At 52.3% G+C, this 19,370-nt stretch overlaps 1 protein-coding gene across 1 annotated transcript in view; it reads right to left on the bottom strand.

Annotated features, from left to right (window-relative positions):
* The window catches only part of GNG7 (G protein subunit gamma 7), a 54,228-nt gene that overhangs the window by 33,093 nt on the left and 1,765 nt on the right, over positions 1-19,370 (bottom strand). The window contains exon 2 of the mRNA XM_082297665.1: positions 7,952-8,013. The gene's annotated coding sequence lies outside the window, so the exon portion shown is untranslated. The remainder of the gene's footprint in view (positions 1-7,951; positions 8,014-19,370) is intronic.

The following is a 19,370-nucleotide window of genomic DNA, read 5'->3' as shown; positions in this document are numbered from 1 at the left end:
AAGAAGAGGTGCTTGCCCCATTTTTGGGGAGAAATATGAAGAACAGGAGCCGTTTGCCCCATTTTAGGAGGGAATGAGGAGAAGGAGAAGCATTTCCCCCATTTTTTTGGGGAGGAAATATGAAGACCAGGAGCAGTTTGCATCATTCCAGAGGGGATTACAGAGCATTTCCCCCCCCCCACTCCCCTGGCTGAACACATCCTGGCAGGTTTCAATTCCAAGAAAACCCCGAGTGCTGGGCTGGAGGAACGAGGTGACCTTTGGAGAGTTCCCAACCCTGCTGAGAACCCCTCGTGCCACACGTTGGAGCTGCCCTGGCCCCTTCCTGCTTCCCATTGCTCAACCCCTGCTGAAGTCAGAGCTGGGAGGCAGCGAGGGATGAATTCCAAGAATCCATCGGAGCTGAAATCCAAGCCCGCTTGTTTTCCCCGCTCGCTGACTGAACACAAACAAGGTTTGGGTTTTTTTGTTTTTTTTTTTTTTCCCCTCCCTTGCTTTTCTAAAAGAGTCAAACCCACGTCAGTGATTCCAGCCTGGGGTTCAGGCCAGGGCTCGCCTGGCTCCTTTCACCTCCTTTTCCTGCAGATTGCAGGGAATTCAGGGATGAGGAACAGCCAAAACAAGCTTTTTTTAAAAAAAAAAACCAAAACAAAACAGGATTTTTTTACAAATGCCACATTGCAGGGCCAGAAATGGGAAGGTGAGGGCAGGAAAAAAGCTGGAATTGGGGCAGGTCAGGAGAGGAAAAAGGAGTGGGGGGTAAAGGCACAAACACTTCAGACAGCTCCAGGATTGGGATTGGCCTTGGAATGGCTGCCAGAGGATCCCTGAGGATCACAGAATCATGGAATGCTTAAAGCCCACCCAGTTCCACACCTTCCACCATCCCAGGTTGCTCCAAACCTCTGGAATTGGATGTTTCCAGCCATTCCCTCTGCTCCAGGGAGGTTTTCCATAGCTCCGTCCAGGAGTCCCTGGAGCCTGGGGAGGCTTTAGCTGGATTTGGGAAGGGGAGATGGAAAAGAGCTCTTCATTCCTGCTGGAGCAGCCCTGATTCCCTGCAGAATCCTGTGATTTACCCAAAATGACCGAAATTCCTGGGAATTCATCACCAAAATCCAGCTGATCGAGGAACAGGGGGCATGAGCAGGAGTGTGGGGCTGACAGAAGTGCAGCAGCACCCGGAAGGTCCCGAGGGCAGGAAAGGCCCCCAGGAATTTTGGGAAAAGAGCCAACCTTCAGCTGCAATCCCACCCCGACCTTGGAGGGCTTTTCCAACCCAAACCATTCCCTGGATGTGGAGCTGCTGCAGGAATGAGCCACCAGCTCCACACTGCAGGAGGGCTCGACACAAAGCACCCCAAACCCAGCTCACCCTCGGACTAAGGGAAATCTTGGAGCTGGAGCTGAGCTGGAAACCTGCAGTGACAACACAGCACGTTCCTTATTTCCCTCGGTTTTCCTTGGAATTTGTCAGTGCTGGTTTGGATTGCTCCTTCTTTGCCTTCCTTTCAAAGCAATGCACTAAAAAATGGGATAAGCACCTCTCCCTCTCCTCATTCCCTCCCAAAAACGGGGGAAATTCCTCCTGTTCTTCACAAATCTCTCCCAAAAATGATGCAAACTCTTCCTTTTCTTCATATGTCCCCCCAAAAATGGGGCAAACGCTTCTCCCTGTCTGATTCCCCCCCAAAAATGGGGCAAACGCTTCTCCCTGTCTGATTCCCCCCCAAAAATGGGGCAAACGCTTCTCCCTGTCTGATTCCCCCCAAAAAATGGGGCAAACGCTTCTCCCTGTCTGATTCCCCCCTAAAAATGGGGCAAACGCTTCTCCCTGTCTGATTCCCCCCAAAAATGGGGCAAACGCTTCTCCCTGTCTGATTTCCCCCCAAAAAATGGAGCAAACACTTCCTCTTCTTTACATTCCCCCCCAAAATGATGCAAGCATCTCCTATTCTTCCCATTTTAGGTTTAGAGCTGCACTCAGAGCCCTGCAGAGCCCCCTCAATCCTGCCCCATTCCCACCACTCCCATTCCCAGCATTCCCTCAGATCTGGCAGCGCCTACAGCAGAACCAAAGGGGAAAAACAACCCCGCAGCTTCCCAGAGGGACAAATCCCATGTTTGGCTTTCCGCAGGAACCGGCCCCTTGTTTACAGCCCGGCAGGATCCCGCTGCAGGATCTGCTCCAAGAGGGAAAACAAGGCTGACCTCAGGCTGCTGAAATCAACTCAGCCCCCTCCCTCCCTCCTTCCTTCCTTCCAGCCGTGTCCCGGTGCAGAGGCGAGGAACGCGATATCCCACAGGCTCCTGGCTACGGATTCCAGAGCCACACAGCTCCTGCTGCCATCCTGAGCGAGGACACCGAGCTGGGGCCATCCCAGGGACACAGAGGCTGTGATTCCCTCCAGGAAACATCCTCTGGATGTTGTGGAGCAGCAGCAGCAGCAGCTCCAGGTCTGGAAGTGGCCATGGAGGGCCTGGAGAGGCTCTGCCTTCTCGCCACCAACAGCAATTCCTCCTGGGAATGTGGCACATTTGACAAATTGGGCAAAAAATTTGGCTGCATGCAGGTTTTCCTGGCCTTCCTTCCTTCCGTGCCAAGCCAGAATTATTCCTTTTCAGGGATGCCTTGGAGTGGGTGTGGGCAGCAGGAAGGGGAATTCCTTTGCCAGTTCCCTGGGAGCACCAACAGTTGGGCAGGCAGAGCATCCTGGAGGGCCGGAGCCGGGAAGGAAACCGGATCCTCCAGCCCAGCCCACCAGAATTCCCCACCCTGGAGCCAGGAATCCCGGGGGAAGGAGCAGGAGCCTTTCCATGAGGAGCTCCCAGCTCAGCAGCAGGAATTCTGTGCTGCTGGGATCCCTGTGCTTCCCTCAGCCTCCCCAGGATCCAGCAGGATCCACTGTTCCAACGGAGATGAATGAAAAGCTGTAGGAAAAGGTCAGTGAGCGCTCAGGAATACGAGAGCCAGGCTCATCCTGGATGAGGCAGCAGGTCCAGCTCTTCAGATTGTCAAAGAATGGGTTAATACATGAAAAAACCACAAAAATCAAAGGTTTTGTGTTCCTAAAAGAGTCCAGCATTCCCACCTGGACAAGGCAGGAATGATATCTACTGTTCCTGGAAAACCAACCTGGGGGTTTAAAGTGAGAACTACCAAAAAATCTGCATTTGCAGAGGATCTAAAAAGCGAGTCCTGCCTGAAGTGCTCAGTTTGCTGTCGGAGCTCAAAGATCCATCAGCAAAGATCCAAGGATTTCAGCAGAGCCAGCTTGTGCAGGACAGCCTGGGCATTCCCATTCCTGGCACCCCTGGCTGGAGCAGAGCTCTGCCCTCCCTATCCCAGGGATGACCTCCAGAATGGCTGGTGGCACCTGGAGCTGTCCCAGAGCCACAGGCTCCTCCTGGGATGGCTGCTGGATCCCTGATCCCCAAACCACAGGATGTGGAGGGTTTGCTGAGCCACGGGAAATGATCCCATGGGATGTGGCAGTGCCAGGCCACGGCTCGGAGCAGCTGCGATCCCGAGGGAAGGAGCTGCCAGGAGCTCACCTGGAGCCCAGGTTCCCAAGGGGACAGAGGAGTTAAATGGCTGAAGGTGAATTGATCCCAGAATCATGGAATCCCTGAGGTTGGAAAAGACCTCCAGGATCGCCCCAGGATGCTCTGCATGCCCAACTGTTGGTGCTTCCAGGGAATTGGCAAAGGAATTCCCCTCCCTGCTGCCCACGCCCTGCGCCCAATGCCCACCCTGTCACCCACGCCACATCCAGGGATTCCTTGGGCACCTCCAGGGATGGGGATTCCAAACCTCCCTGGGCAGTTCCAAGGCCTTTCCAGGAGGAAATTCCCGCTGATGGCCCACCTGGAACAGCCTGGGGCCGTTCCCTCCTGTCCTGGTGTCCCCTGGGATCCCCCCGGCCGTGCCCTCCTGGCAGGGACTGGTGGAGATTGGGAATGTCCCCCCTGATCCCGCTTTGCTCCAGGCTGAGCCTCTTCCCAGCTCCCTCAGGAATTCTCCAGCCCCTTCCCAACTCCCTCAGGAACTCTCCAGCCCCTTCCCAACTCCCTCAGGAATTCTCCAGCCCCTTCCCAGCTCCCTCAGGAATTCTCCAGCCCCTTCCCAGCTCCCTCAGGAATTCTCCAGCCCTTTCCCAGCTCCCTCAGGGATTCTCCAGCCCCTTCCCAGCTCCCTCAGGAATTCTCCAGCCCCTTCCCAGCTCCCTCAGCTTTTCCTGGTGCTCCAGACCTTTCTCTGGACGCGCTCCAATCCCTCAATGTCCCTCCTGATGCTCAGCTCCCCCCTCAGAATTAAATCAACGAGCACCACGGGTTTCATTCTGCCACTTCATGCTCCATGAATAGCACCAGATCCAGGTCCAGAGCCGGACTTGTCACATCCCTAAAAATATCCTAAAAATATCCCCCTATAAATAGCAAATTATCCAACAATTGCACCGGGACAACCACCACAAAACATCCACGGCAGAGCTTTACATTTGAACTCTTCCCCATGAGCAGATCCTTTTTTCCCCTGTGTCCTTTTCCAGCCCACAGCTCCAGGTTTTTGGGGTTTTTTTGGGGGAACATTTGCTGTTGGAAGCTCATTGGGAAGTTGCTGTGGAAGTCTGCGTTGGCAACTGGCTCTGGAATATTTTTTAAGTCCTAAAAAAGGAAGGATTGGAGGAGAGGGGAAGCAAAAAGGGTCTGCAGGGATTCCCATCCTCAGGGATCTGAGCTTCAGGCTCAGGAAATTCTTTGACAGGACCTAAGTGACCACACTTGACATTTTCAAACCCTTCCAAAGGCAAATGCTGTCCCTGGAAAGGCTCAGGAATTTTGGGATGCAAGGGGAAGGACTGCTGGCAGCCAGGGAACAGCCCAGCACCCCAATTTCACACATCTGGTGGATTCATGTGGGGGAAAAAGTGACATTCCAGACCACGGGAAATAAACCAGAGTAACTCAGAAGCGGAATTTAAGCATGGAATGCCTCGTGGATCCAAGCATGCAACAACACATTTCCCCCACCTGGGATATTCCAAGGGATTTTTCCAACCCACTCATGCATTCCTGCCCAGGAATTGCTTTTCCTCGAAGCAAAAGAGGGAAGAAAGTTTAAAATAAACCCTGCAGACAGCAGCATTCCACCAGCAGGAGCTCCTTCCTTCCAGGAACCCATTCCCCAGGAAAGATTTGGGGCTCCAGCTCTGCTCAGCAGCAGCTCCTTCACCACTTCCCGAGTTTCCTCGGGACGAGGGGCCGTGGAAACAACAGGACTCGTTTCAGTGGGAACAGAGCTATTTTTAAAAGGATTTTTGCTTCTGGGATGCCAATTTCCAGGAGTTGTTTGGAAAATGAGATTTTCAAAATGTACCAAGGCTAAAGGAACAAAGTGTGCAGCAGCAGCAGCTCCCTCTGCTCGGGATACACCAGGGATGGGTTTGACTTTCCAGCTTCCTTTCATCCAAAAATTTTAAAAAAATCACCTTTTCTTCCTTTTAGAGGGCAAAATAGCAACCAAAAAGAAAAAAAAAAAAGGAAAGAAAAAAGTTTATTCTTCAAATCCTCCAGTTTTAGCAAATGCCTGCAGCTGTTCCAAGCAGATCAAACCAGGAATAAACAATCCTGGACAATCCTTCCCTACTCCTGAGGTTTAATGGAATTATTCCAGCCCAAAGCCTCTGCCAGGCACACACACGAGGGGATCTTTTTTATCACTGACAGCATCCCAAAAATGGCAGGAATTTTAAAATTCACAGCAACTGCTTGGAAGAGGAAGAGGAGGTGAAAGAGGATCCAGCTGAGGGAGAATTCCTGACACTGTAAATACCAGAGGGGATGCTGAGGTTTGGGATTCCTGCAGTGCCACTGGGCAAGTGAGCAGGAATTGGCTTTGCAGTGCTCTCCAAGGGGTTATTCCACAGGTTGCTCCAACAATTTGGGAATTTCTCCAGTAAAACCACTAAAAACACCACACAAAAATAATCCTGATAAACCAGCCCCGCTCCCAAATCAATCAAACACTTTCTGGGGAAGGGATCTTCCCCCTTTTCCTTCCAGCTGGGAAAAGATCACCACAGCAAACAGGGAGAGGAGGAAAAGGATTTGGAAGCAAGGTTAATAATTTGGGTTTAATTGTGGCTGCTTCTCCCAGGAGAGGTTTTCACCTCAGAGCAGTTCCTGAGGTGTTTCAAATGTGGTTCACGTTACACAATTGCCCTCAATCTTCCAGGGAGGATCAGCAACATTAGACAGGCAATTAATTCAATAATTAAATGCCTTAATGACCCCTGGAGGGTCTTGATCTAGCTGTGATTCTTGGGTCAGGGCGGCACCGTTACTGCAGGATATAAATCCCCCCCAAAAAAAGGGGATTTGTGTCACTTTAGGAATGGGGGGAGAATTGAGAGCATGAAAAGCTGCTCCTAAAAATCAGAGAAGAGCATGAGAGTCCTGACTGGCACCACAAAGAGATTAAAAAGGGGGAAAAAAAATCAGGATCATGGGATCACTGAGGTTGGAAAAGAGCTCTGGGATCACCGAGTCCCAGCTGTGCCCGATGCCCACCTTGTGCCCAGCCCGGAGTGCCACATCCAGGGATTCCTTGGGCACCTCCAGGGATGGGGATTCCAAACCTCCCTGGGCAGTTCCAACCCCTGAGCACCTTTTCCAGGAGGAAATTCCCGCTGATGGCCCACCTGGCACAGCTTGGGGCCGTTCCCTCCTGTCCTGGTGTTCCCTGGCTGTCCCCTCCTGCTCCATTCTCCTGTCAGGTCCCTCCTTGAGCACCCAGAGCTGGAAAAATCCCCCTTTCCACACTTCCACAAAAACTCAGTGAACAAAGATTTGCTGGGAGCTGGAGCACAAACATTTCCCACTCGGTGCCCTCAGGCCAAACATTCCAACAAGAAGAACCTCCCGGAGTTTTTCCCTTTCTTTCTTTTCTTTTTTCCCCTTTTTCCTCCTGCTTTGCATTAAACCTCTGACTCACAGCGAGGCTCCCAAGGATCCCACATCCATCCTGTCTCCGAGGACACCCCAAGTGCACAAATTAGGGCAAAGCAACACAAGTGGGACAGAGAAGGGCCTGATTTTTTTTTTTTTTTTGAGGAAAAACGAGGCAAGAGGAAGTGCTGCCGAATCCCTGGGATTTAGGGAAAGGACCAATGGTCACATGATGATGTCCAGCCCCAAATGCAGCTGCTAATGAGTTGCCCAGTTTATTACTCAGCTCCCGGGGATGAGGAGCTCGGGGTGCTCTCAGCTGACAGCTCATCCACAACTCCAGCTGCCAGGGACACAGTGCCCTCTCTTGGAGACTCCAAATCCAGCCCCACGCCAGGACTGAGGACAAAACATCGCTGGAATATCCTAAAAAAAAATGATTCCTGCCCAAGAAACGACTCTGCCCTGGCTGGTTATTCCTTGGAGGAACAGGGGAACACCTTTGGAGCTGCTCCCGAGGCAGGTCAGTGACCTTGAATAACCTTTGGATCCTCTGAGCAGAACTTGAATCTTGTTGCAGATTAAGAATTTTGAAGCTTGAGAATATTTAAACTCCCAAAGAGTTGGTGATACTGTGGTGTCCTAGAGGGGTTTGGGATGGAAGGCACCTTAAAGATCAGCCAGTTCCAGGAGAAATGATGGAATTCAGCAGAAGAACCATTCCAGTTTAGAGGCAGCTTTCTCTGTGACCTCAGGGCAGTTTGAGGCACTCGTCACCTTGCCTTGGCCACCATCTCTCAGGGGAGGGCAAGTCCCCACTGCCCACCTGGCACAGGTGACCACGGCAAGCGTGGCTGGATGGGGCTGGGAGCACCCTGGGATGGTGGAAGGTGGGACTGCATGGGCTTTAGGGTCCTTCCAACCCAAATTCTGGGTGGGGAATTCCCTGATTTGGGGCTCAGGAGGTGTTGGGGTGTCTGTGGGTGCTGCTGTCACATACCTGGGCAGGTGTCCCCACCTCCTGTGGCACACAGGCACTCGCTGCTGGGGGAAGAGGATCTCCTTAAAAAAAAAAAAAAAAGAGGAAATGGAGAAAGTTTTCAGCAATTGAAAGGCTCCTGCAGGGAATTCCAGCTCCCTTTTCCCCCATTCCCACCAGCCCCTTTTTTCCCTGTTTTTTTTTTTTCCCTGCTGGAATCCAGACCAGGCCATTCCAGAACTATTTAAAGCCACCCAGCAGCACGAGGGGACCCATCCACGAGGAGCCTGGCAGCTCCCAGGCTGCCACCTGTGCAATTCCATATCCGAGTCTGAAGATGGCTCCATTGGAACGAGGGATGCCATCCATCCCCCACCTCCAAAAACCACCAGGAATGGAGAAATAATTCCCTCCATCAATCACAGGTGATTTGTCACAGGCTAAAGGAAGCAGCCCCATCCATGATATTCCTGAGGCTGGGAGAGGGGAGCTACAACAAAAGAAAGCAGGGGAAAAATAACCTGAGCGACTCATGGAAGCGAGAGACAAGAAGAGTAACAAAGATTTGAGGAAAGAAAGGGAAGAGGAAGGCAGAGCTGCAGCATTTCATCTTCTGTTCCTCCCCACAACGAGCCAATTAAAAAGCCCACACACTAAATTAATTCCAGTTCCAGGGGAGCTGGAAATACAGAGCCACTATTTAGGTTAGGAAAATTGCTGCATTCTGTTCCTTTGTCAGGTGGCAGAGAATGACATCTGCAAAAAGGGGGGGGGGGAAAAAGAGCAGAGTTTGAGCCCCCAGCACAGCAGAACCAAAAGAAACTGAGGGAATTCAGGGAAGGCTTGGCCAGGCTGGATCTGAGGATCCCCCTCATCCCCCCAAGGGCACAGGGACAGGACACAGGCGGCTCTGCAAAGATCCCGACGTTTTCCCCACATCCCAACTTTTACACCTCATCAGCTCCTTCTTTTGTTTTAAACCAGGGGCTGGGATGTGGTTACAGAGCTCTGCTTCCCTAAAAAAAAATCCCCCTTCCTTCAGGAACCTGCCCGATGTTTGATTTATCCCTTGGAAAACACCTCTGATAAAACCCAGCCCCAGCGACGTCATCGACTCGAGGGTAAATATCCCAGCCAGGTTTGTGTTCCCATCGTGTCCCAGGCTCCAGGTGGGACTCTGGGATTTAATTCCTCAGCACTTCCAGCAGCAAAACCCTGGAGAAGCCCCCTCGTTCTTGGCAGAGAAACCCCCGATTCACGCCGGAATTTTAAGGGAATGAATCCCAGGGGGAGCAGAGAATAGGAATTATTATCCCAGCTTTTTTTTTAAGGATGACAAAAACCAACCAGGTTAAGCAGGGCTGGTGCTACACGAGGCCACAGGGCAGTGCCAAGGCAGTGCCAGCCTGTTTTCATGGCAACAGCACCAAACCAGCTGCTGCCAGCTCAGCCAGGAGCTTCAGAGCCTCTTTCCAGAGGGAACTGCTCCCTGGGTAATCATTAACAGCAAATCCCAGCCCTGATAAAAGCCTGGAGCAGGGATGGAGCCAGCAGAGATGCTCCAGTCACCAGGAAGCTGGGGATGTTTGCTTGTTCCTGTGGTTCCCCTGCCGAGGGGACAGCAGGAAGCAGCAGCGATGGGAATTGGGAACGCTCATCCATTTGTTCCTCCTGCAGCTCACACATCAGGGCTTTCAGCTGCTGTGTGGCCGTTCCACTTCCCAGTTTTGCAATTCCCAACTGGAAATGCGGTCCCTCCTCTGTTCCCTGCAAGGTCAGGCTGTGAGGGCACCTGGAGGGGCCTTGGCTGGGACAAAGCCACACAGCTGGGAGCCCTGGGATGGACCAGAGGTGACACATCTGCCTTGGGAAGGGATTCTGGGTGTCCTGGGATGCACCTGGATGGGGGTGACAGGCTGCAGGCACAGGGATGGCACGGCTGGGAGTCAGCAGCAGTCCTGGGGGACGGGGAAGGGTCTGGAGGGGCCACACGGGGAGCGGCTGAGGACATTTGGAGTGTCCAGCTGGAGCCTGAGGGGAGATTCCTTGGGGTCTGCAGCTCTGATCTCTGCACTCTGGGAGCAGGGACAGGACCCAGGGAACGGCTGGAGCTGTGCCAGGGGGGTTTGGGATGGATCTCAGGGAAAGGTTCTTCCCCAGAGGGTGGTGGGCACTGAACAGGGAATGGTCCCGGCCCCAAGGCTGCCAGAGCAGAGCAGAGTTTGGACACCACTCCCAGGGCCAGGACGGGATTTTGGGGTGTCCAGGGCTTGGATCAATGATCCTGTGGGTCCCTTCCAGCTCAGGAGATTCCAAGACTCCATGATTCTATTCCATGGTTGTACCTGCAGCTCCTGAGCATCCTCAGCTGCTCCCACCCCAAACACGGACACCACCAGGACAACGTGGAACACCTCCAGTCCTCTCACCCTTCCCAAGGAACATTAGGACACCCCCTAAACTCCCTCATTCCCAAAGCCTCAATGCCCCCCACCCCTGGAACAGCTCCCCTTCCTCCCAACCCTCTGTCCAGGTTGGAATCCAGGGATAACTGCCGAGAGCAAAACCCCTCAGCTGCCGGCAGGACCGAGATTCCCAGAGCCTCCTCCCAGGAGCAGTGTCCACCTCCACCCTTTCCCTGGAATCTCTGCAGCTGCAACGGGCACAGGGGAGCTGCTGCAGCTGGAGCCTGGTGAGGAAAATGAAACACAACCAAGCCAGACTGCTCTAAGTTGATAGAAATTGGGATTTTTGATCCCAGAATCCATGGGTGAGCACGGAGAAAGCCTCCTCGAGTGCCACCTGCCTCATCCTCACTAAACCTCTCCTCTGAGTACTTTTAGGATTCACCCCCCCGGCCAAAAAAAAAAAAAAAAAAAAATCTCTGTGGTCAAAGGCAGGTCCTGAACAGAGTGAAGTGTAAATCAACAACCCCAAAGGCTGTGACAGCCCTGGCTGCAGCATCCCAGCCCCAGGCCCTGGACCCAGCTGGGAGCGGGAGCTCTGTGCCAGGAGAGGCCTCTGCAGAGCCCAGCGGTGCCCACAGGACTCGCTGAGCACAAGGACAAAACCCCCCAGGACGTGGCACAGCCGAGCTGTGGCAGAGGGCAGGGAAGGGCAGAGCTGCCCCCACACAGCTCCATGTGGGGATAATCCAGGAAAATGAGCTGGGATCGAGGACGGCACCACAAAACCCACTGCGAGCTCACTGGTGTCTAACGGAGCCTCCTCCTGGCTGGTCTGAATTCCCACACCCCAGGATTTACACCAAAAGCCCAGGATTTACACCAAAAGCCCCTCACACAACACGATGCTGTGCTTGAGAGAATCCCAGATGTGGGACTTTCAGAAAAATCGTGTTTAGGATCATGGAATCTCTGGATGGTTTGGGTGGGAAGGGGCCTTAAATCCCATTCCAACCCCCCTCCAGGGGCAGGGACACCTTCCACCATCCCAGGTTGCTCCAACCTGGCCTGGGACACTTCCAGGGGATGAGGCAGCCACGGCTTCTCTGGGAATTCCATCCCATTCCCTCCTCACCCTCACAGGGAGGAGGAATTCCTTCCCAATATCCCATCCTTCCCAATATCCCATCTAACCCTGCGCTCCCTGGAGCTGGCAAAGCAGCAAAATCTGCATCCCTCAGGATGGACCAACTCAGGAGCTCAGAGTGAAGCTCCTTCCACCCCTGGAACACTGAGCGTGGTTCCCATCCCACAGAGCAGGAAATATCCCAAGATCCTGGCAGGAATGGGATTCAGCTCTCCTCGTGTCATCCTCACTCCGAGCTCCTGATGAAGGCTCGGAGGCACCAACAAACCTTCAAAGAGCACAGCAGCAACCACTGCAAAGCCTTAGAATTCCACAAAAACCCGCTCCTAACGAGATCCCTGTCGGAGCCACGTCAGCCAGGAAAGCAAACTGGGAGTATTTATAGCCCTGGATTAGAGCAGGATCTGCTGGGAATCTGCTCATGCGGAGAATGGAGCAAATTCCCGTTCCCGGAGAGGCGTGAGGGTGACAGAGGTGAAAGATTTATGGCTTCTCACTTCCCAATCCATCTTTTTTTCCAGCACATTTATCCAGCTCACAGAGTTTATGCAGCTTTATCCAGCTGTGCTCCTGGAATTCTTTGTCATTCCCACTTCCTCCGGGCTAATGGGAATGCACACACAGGCATTAGGGACAGGAATTAATTAAATCCTGCAACGGCTTCACCTGCTCCCCCACTTCCTACTCCAACCAGCAGCTCCACAACAACCCTTTAAATCGGGATAATGGCGTTATCCTGGAAGGAATGGATAAGGAGCACTTGCCAGCCCTCACCATCCCCTCTTTTATTCAGACAAATCCAACCACTGCTGGCAAAAATGGCTTTTCCCTCAGATAATCCCACGGAAATTCGGTTACGCAGCGATCCGGGCAAAACTCAAACCCAACCCATTCTGCAAAGTTCTGGAATTTACAAACACCCAGGAGGAGAAAAATATCCCTGCTTGGATGAAACCCGGGAGAACATTCAGGAAAATAGGGATGTGGACAAAAGCCTTTCAGACTCTGTTCTGGGCTGAAATGGAACGTGGCCAAGCCCACCCCTCTCCCCACCCAGCTGTTGTATTTTATTTTCATCACCAGCTCCCAACCCGATCCATGGGCACCAGCACTTGGATCAGCTCGATACAATCAGTCCCAGCAGGAATCCAAACCCGTAATTACAGCAGCCTGCACATGGGAAATAGGAAGGAGGGAGGGTTTATTTATGCAGGGGACAGGAGTTTCGAGGACGAGACGAATAAATCAGGGGGAAAACGGTTAAAAGCGTGAAGGGAACGGATTGGGGAAGTTCGGGGAAGAAAAACAGCTGCACCACAGGCTCTGTGGCTTCTGGAATGGAAGGAAAAACGCCTGGGCATGGAGAAGTTTGTACCTGGAATGCCTCGGGAGCGCTGGAATTCAGGGAAGCAGCGCAGCCCCCCTGCCTTGGCTGTGAATCCATTTCCTACCCGGCTTTGTTCGGCCTCCCATAAAAACTTCCTGCCCCTCCAGCGACCTTCCCCGAGTGCTTTTGCTGACCCTGGAGACATTCCCACCTTCCCCAGGCTGGCAAAGCTTCCCTCTGACAATTGCTTTGGAGGTGTTTTCCTGGATTTAACCTCCAAACCATCGCATTTTAGCCAAAAAGGCAGTAGGAAGTCGGGACTCTCCCAAGCTTTCTGAACCACTGGAAATCGTGGATTTGATGATTTTTATTTTAATTTTTTTTCTTTTTTTTTTTTTTTTTGCCACCAGGGATGCACACAATGCATCTCCTCTGGTGGTTGACAACCCCTCTTCTATTTCGGGAATGCTCATCCGCAGGTGGAATTGGATTTCTGTTCCCATGACTGACAACACAACTCCATCCCGGCCTATGGCAGCTGCTGCTATTTTCAGCACTCTGCCTCTCTCCAGTATTATTCCAAAGGTGAGAACTATTTCCAGAGAACACCAGAGCAGCGTTTTTCACACCTTAACAGGGGAAAAAAAAAATTTTAAAACTTTAAAAAAAAAAAAAAAAATCACGGAATTTTGAAAGTTTTGCCACAGGGCGAAGAACTCTCTGCAGCAAAGGCAGGGTCTGCCTGCATTAATGAGCTCATGGAGTGGCTGGGAGGGTTAAATTGGAATTAAAGTCCCTGTTGGAATGGGAAAAATAGTCTTAAACTGGGCTGCTACGAAGATATTCCTCACCAGCAAGCAGGGAAGCGCTGATTCCCTGGGAACCGTCCTAAATCCAAAGAAACAGCAAAATGGGATGGAACACAGAGTTGGTGTCAGAGGTGTCCCTAAAAAGGGTGGAATTTGGGTTTTCCACACAAATGGTGCTCCCAAACAGGCGCTTCTTAAGTCAGTGCAAGAGTTAACGCTCCTCTGGAGCCTCTGGAAGTGTCAGCCCAGCTCCAAGGAAGAAAAGCCGAGGGTGGGATAATAAGGCAGGGAATGTTAACCAGCTAATTAGCAATCAGAGAGAGAGAGACAGAGAGAGACAGAGAGAGAGAGAGGAGTGCTGGGATCAGGGAGAGGCACCGACTCCTCCCGCTCCACACTGACCCTCTCCAGGCAGCTCATCCCAACTCATCCCGACATTCCCAAGGCTCCGCTGCCGCCCTGCCCACCCCTCTGCAATCCCCCAAAAAGCTGTTCCTGGCTCAGCCACCGCATCCTCCCCGCTGCCTGGGCCTGACAATGCCGGGATAAATTCAATTCCGGTCAAGTCGTGGCCAGCTGTGGCTCACACGCAATTCCCAACAACATTCTGGAGAGAGCCCTTCCTTGTCCTCCACCAGCTCGTGCCCCACAGGGCTGGAGGGAAAGAATTATTCCTCTAAACCCACGGGCCACTCTCCCAAAGTAGGTGTTGCCCCGTGACTAATCCCTGGCAGCCAACCAGTGCCGTCGGCTGCCGCTTCCAGCGGCTCCTGTTGGATCCTAAAAAAAACGCGGAATCCTTTCTTAAAAGGCTGTGGATGATCCCGGCCGTGTCCCCACAAAGTGACAGGTCAGAGTTAAAGCTCTGGATAGTGCTGGTAAAGGGACTTGGATTGCACCTCTGCGGTGTAAATCCCCCAAATCCCGGCATTTTTGCTGCCTTTCCCAGGAATGCATTTGCAGCAAGTCCCTGTGGAGCAGTAACAGGCAAGGAATGGGCTGCAGACTCACCAAACTGGGATCCACAGGAATTTGGTTGGAAAAGAGCTCTGGGATCACCGAGTCCCAGCTGTGCCCGATGCCCACCTTGTTCTGAGTGCCACCTCCAGGAATTCCTTGGGCACCTCCAGGAATGGGGATTCCAAACCTCCCTGGGCAGCCCCTTTGCAACCCCTGAGCACCCTTTCCATGAGGAAATTCCCACTGATGTCCCACCTGGAACAGCTTGGGGCTGTTCCCTCTAATCCTGTTGTTCCCTGGGAGCAGAGCCCGACCTCCCTCTGCTCCAACCTCCTGGCAGGGACTGGTGGAGATTGGGAATATCCCCCCTGATCCCGCTTTGCTCCAGGCTGAGCCCCTTCCCAGCTCCCTCGGGAATTCTCCAGCCCTTTCTCAGCTCTGTCAGGAATTCTCCAGCCCCTTCCCAGCTCCCTCAGGAATTCTCCAGCCCCTTCCCAGCTCCCTCAGGAATTCTCCAGCCCTTTCCCAACCTGGAATTCTCCAGCCCCTTCCCATCTCCCTCAGGAATTCTCCAGCCCCTTCCCCAGCTCCCTCAGGAATTCTCCAGCCCCTTCCCAGCTCCTTTTCCTCTTTTTTAAGCAAAACCAGGGAACAGGGATTCACTCAGGCGAGCAGGGAACGCTCAGCACGGGGATGCTGGAGCACCAGGAGCCAACTCATCTCAGTAAAACAGGATAAACTTCGGAGAGATAAAGACATATCCGTGATCACGCTGCTGCCTGTGCCAGAATGTCTGCTGAGAATGTCTGGATCGTGGATTTGTTTCCCAAAAAAACCCCAGCGCGCTGCACAGTTCCAACCTGATCCGAGCAGATCCCCACGGTCTGGAAAACCATGGAATGGTTTGAGTTGGAAAAGTCCATCCAGTGCCACCACCTGCCATGGCAGGGACTGCTTTCCCTATCCCAGGGTGCTGCAACCTGGCCTGGGAAACTTCCAGGGAACACCCGGCATTTGTAGGGAAAAGCAGCACTGGGATTTAAATGGGAAGGAAAGGCACAGAGAGAGGCCAGATCATCCTAAAGAAGCCAAGGGATCAGGATTCCAGGATAACCCAAACGACGGGAATGTCAACGTTTCATTGGGAGTGGCACAATGAAACCTGCGGAATTCCATCGGATGCTCTCCCAACACTCAGGGATTACAGGAAAAATGGTTCCCAAGACTTCATCCCAAGAGCATGAAGCTCCTTGGAAATGCTGCCAGATCCTGTGGATCCCTGGAAATGCAGCACCTGGAGCTTCCTGCACCATCCAGAACTGCTGAGATCCCACTCAGGGATAGAATTCCCAAGTTGGAAGCACAACCAGCAATTCTCAGCCTCAACAAAAGGCGTTGCTTTAATAAAAAAAGGAAATAAAGAGCCCCTCAGGCCTTGCTTTCCTTCCTAATAAGAAAGTTTTCTGAAATTCCGGACATTTGTTTGGGAATTGCATCACGGCGAGCGCTCGGAGGAGCAGCTGGGACACGTCAGGATTTATGGAGCATAAACACTGAGCCCCTGCCAGCAACAAAAAAAGAGAAATCACTCTTGGAGTGGAGGAAATGAACAAAAAACCACAAAAAACCTCCCAAAAGCAGCTCCTGCAGGACATCCAGAGAAATCCTCCTGCAGCTCCCAAGCTCGGGATGGGATCTGGAGGGGTTAAACCACGCCAGGAACGTTTAAATCTTGTGCATTTTTCTAACAGCAGATGAGGCAGAAATGGACAAAATGCCTGCAGGGCTCAAAAAAAAAAACCCCTCCAAACTATTCTATAGATCTAAGAATAGATTTCTGTTTTATTTCCAGAGGGGACAAGTTGGAAATAAAACAGAAAAGCTTTTTTTTGGGGGGAATGGTAGAAAATGTCCATCCCTGGTTGTCACCTCCTCCCTGCTGCCACTTGAGCAGGAATTGGGAAGTGTCGAGAGGGGGACTCTCCTTCCCTCTGGAATCAGGGCCCATTTTCCAGCTCCTCTGTTCCCATTAGGAGTGAGATTGTTTTTTAAAGAACTCCCTTTTCCAGTTTTCTCCCTGAAATATGAAAATAAAGCAGGAGCTGCTGAGGTTTCTCAGCTTTTACAGCTTCTGAAAAGCCCATTAAAAATCCATCTCGAAGTGGGAATTTGGGAGTGTTTTCAGTCGTACAGACCCAACCCAGGCTGAAGTACTTTAAAACTCCTTCTCCTCTGTCAGAAGGGGGAAAAAACACACGATAAATTATGAAAAAGCACAACCCTTAACTAAATTTCCTGTTTTGTGTCTCGGTATTTAACAGCGTGCCCGAATTTCCTCTTTTCTTTTTTTTTTTAACTTGTCTTTAACGTCACAGCCAATCCCTACCCACCCATTCCACAAAAACCTAACCCTGAACTACTGCAGATTCCGAGCCCGTCGGAATCGGAACGAGCAGCTGAATCCAGAGCTCATTCCCGGGAAAAATCCAGCTCCCTGCACCCCTTAGAACCTTAAAACAAAGATTAAACCTCCCTCAGAGCCGCTCCCCTCGCACCCACTGGCGAGAACTCCCTGAATTAAACAAATTTATCACTGGGACCGCTTTTGGTTGGGGATTTTTTTGTTGTTTTTTTAAATTAATTGGTGGTTGTTCAGGTATTTTGGAGGAGGGAAACACCAGGATTGTGCAAGACACAACATTTCAGAAGTGGTTTTGGTGGGGGTGGGAAGATTTAAACTCGAGAGAGAGCAGTTGTGAGCGAGTTTCACTTTCAGAAACTCAGAATGGCACCGTGGTTTGGGGCACAATGGCTCGTTTGTCCCAGGGTTTTCATCAAGGGCCTTTTTGGCACAACCCAGCAGCAGCAGATGATAACAGGGGGGACCAAAAGCAAGGCCTGGGCTCTGCCAGTTCTCTGAATCCCAGCAATTCATTGTCAAGTACAAATTAAGTGGGTAAATCTCAGACTAATTAATATTTAAGACAAAGCTCTCTCCCAGCTTTGCTTTTGTTCTTGTTTTTGTCTCAATACGACAATGGGCAGGCAGGGAACTGGATTTTTATGTGTTGGTTTTAGTTCTGTTCCCTTCCCAGCTTCTCTCCTTCTGCTGGGAAAGCCAGAGGAGAGGAGAATAAAGCAAAAAAAAGAAATCACCTGGCAACAGGTGAGGAGGACTGAGAGAAACACCCTGAGCAGAGACCTCGGAGATGCTGCGGCTGGGGAATCTGGAATCCGGCTCTACACAGATTTCTGTGGCTAAACCACTTCAGGAATTTCAGGATATTGAAGCAATTAGAGGTTTCCACCTCAAAGTGCAACTGTGAGATCTTTACATCAAGGCCAGGTTGGAATTGTGGGGCTTGGAGCAACGTGGATGAGCAGGAGGTGTCCCTGCCCATGGCAGGGGGTGGCACTGGATGGGCTTTAAGGTCCCTCCAACCCAAACCATTCTAGGATTTTTGATGATCTCATTTCCTCTGATTTCTCATAAAAATGAGGAAAACAGCACTGGATCTACCACCTCAAGCAGGTCCCTCACTTCTTCTCACATCAGCAGAGACACCATATTTCACAAACCCCTTTTTCCCCTCATTTTCCCCTTCCAAGCACAAGAATCCCCAAGGAATCACAAACTTCCCCCTGCTTTTCCAGGTTTTTGGGTCACCCACCCTTTCATTCCACCCCTCTCCCAGCTCTGCTGCTCCCACAGCCTCCGGAAACTCTTCCAGAGCTGCACTGGGGGCTACAAATCCAAACTGACCAAACCACCCCGAGCTCATTTTCAGGGCTGAAAAGGCGAGGAAACGATTTTTTGAAGCGCCAGCTCCAGCTCTGTGCTCGCCACCTCCTCCTGAGTGTGTCCTAACAGCTTCCCCCATCCACTGGCCACTGCACAAGTGGCTACTTGGATCCCTCCCCAAGCCAGAGCGTTCCCAGGGCGATTATTCCGGAGCTGGAGCTCGGCCAGCCCTGGCTCTAACGGGGCAGGGACAGCCACGAGTCCCCGACACCGACAGCAAGGAAACCGCCATGAAATCGGCGTTTTCCAAAAGCCAGAGCGTCCGGTTCCTCCGGAGCCAAGCCCAGGGATAGGCAGCGGGTCCGGGAGCCTGGCACTGCCCTCGTTAGGCTAACGAGCTCCAGGGCGCGATGACAACCCCGGCAGGGCACGAGGCAGGGCTGTTATCTCGGCGGGCAGATAAGGGAACCGGGCAGGAAGGCGCAGGGAAGGGTGATGAGCAGGGGACAAAGCTCCGTGTCCCCTGTCACACGCTCCTCTGCCGGCCACGGAACGCTTCCCGCGGGGCTCGGATCCCTGCCGTGCCCGCCGCTCTTCTTCCCCTCCTTCAAAGCGCCATCGACCTCCCCAGGGCAACTCTGGCGTCAAAACACCACACCCAGGGATAAGATGGAAACAGCAGGAAAACGGGAATGGGCACCAAAACTGTGTCAACCAGCGCAACCCCCTCCCCGCCCCCAGCAGCCACACAAAAGAGACATTTCCATTCGTGTCACAGCCACAGATGGCAGGAGAAAACCTCTGGGACAAGCAACTCTGGTTAACCGTATTGATCCACGGGGGTTTTTTTTGGGGGGGAGGGGAGTTTTTCCCCATTTTCCCCCCACAAAAGAATGGGATAAACGGTGGCTACAGAGTCCCAAATTCCCCTGAGTTTGCTTTAGGGTCATGGAGCTGAACCCTCGGGGATCTGCTCCCCTGCCTGTGGCTATCCCACACAGCAGGGAGACAAAGACCTGTGGAACCTCCCGAGGATGGAGGGCTGAGCTC

The sequence above is a fragment of the Coloeus monedula genome (assembly GCF_965178545.1).
Source record: "Coloeus monedula genome assembly, chromosome: 27".
NCBI lineage: Eukaryota > Metazoa > Chordata > Aves > Passeriformes > Corvidae > Coloeus > Coloeus monedula.
The sequence above is the reverse complement of the archived record's forward strand: the minus strand, read 5'-3'. Positions and strand labels throughout refer to the sequence as shown.